Here is a 1,473-nt window from a genome sequence, read left to right as displayed (position 1 = left end):
AATTTGGAATTGATTATTTATGCAGAGATGATTGTTATTTACGATCCAAGGTCCAGGAGTTTCAAGTAATCATGATCACATTTATGTTTAAAAATTCTTGTATATTTTATTGAAAAATATTAGAACTAGAATTGGTACTTGGCAACTTTTTCATTTGTAAATATTTTTTTCTTTTAGAATTATACATGTGATTAGAGATTAAAGTAAACTTATTTAACATAATTATATATAATATAATTCTTCGTTTAAATTATGCTGATTATAATTTATTTAGAATTTCATTTTTGAAAATATCAAAATGTAGATCTTTATAAATAAATGTTAACAATTTTTAAAGACATACATTTTTTGAAATACATCATTAATGATTTTTGATTTTGTTGTCCTCACAATTACCCCTGTTTATTTGACATCTAATGAATTTTGCAACAAAAAAAAATTATTTTTTTTTTGGGGGGGGGGGGCTATAAAGCAAGCTTTGTGGATTTAAATTGTGATGTAATTTTTTTTTTAATATCATTGACTTAAATAAAAAAATAAATTTAAAAATTAATTGTTCAATTTAAATTTACAGAATATTTTAATGCAAGATAGTTTGCATATTTAATGATTATCATAATTATGAAACTAATTGTAAAAAATTACTCTCATGTAAAATGTTATGTACTTTAGATGCAAAATGAAATGTACTTTTTTTAAAAATAGCAATTTAAAATGCAATTTAGTTTGTTTTGATAAATTTTTAATAACTGGTTAATTATGATTTTAAGTTATAACAAATTTTAAATTAAAGTACTTAGAAGTATTTTTATCTCAAAAAATCTAATTTGAATCTAAATTTTTAACAATAAAAAAAGTTTAACCTTACTATAGGGTGCAACTTAGTTTATTAAGTAATATCAATATACTTTTTTGGTTGCAATCTTTTCTATGACAATTAGTGTGAAAGCAAAGTTTGAAAGTCTAAAATGAGAAACTTTTTGTTTAATAGTTTTAAATTCTCTTAATCTATTCTTCAGAAGAATTTAAATATTTTGTTTTGTAACATTACCATTAAGAACAAACACATCTGTTCTTAATGGTAATGAAGTTTTATATTTACTGCACATTTTAAGAAAGAACAGATATAAAATTCACAACTGTGCTAAAATTCTTTTCTTCTATAATTATATGCATGATAAAAATATATATCTTAAATAGTGTGAATAGTTTTAATATGAAAATTTCTATTATCTGATAAAGTAGGATAAAATTTGAATTTCTGAATTAAGTTGACAAAAGATTTAAAAATTACATTTTCAAGAGGTTTTTTTTTTTTTTTTTTTTTACTTTAGTTTCAAACTTTTTTTTAAAATTCTGTTCCATTTTAATCCAATTGAGCTGTTACTTTTGTTTACTCCAATCTTTCCTTGTAACTAAAGAATTTCATAAAAGGTTGTGCCAATGAAGCATCATCTGTTATAGAATCATATA

The sequence above is a fragment of the Parasteatoda tepidariorum genome, chromosome 9, assembly GCF_982258835.1.
Source record: "Parasteatoda tepidariorum strain Cologne lab strain chromosome 9, Ptep-v5.0, whole genome shotgun sequence".
Classification (NCBI taxonomy): domain Eukaryota; kingdom Metazoa; phylum Arthropoda; class Arachnida; order Araneae; family Theridiidae; genus Parasteatoda; species Parasteatoda tepidariorum.
Note: the sequence above shows the minus strand (reverse complement) of the source record.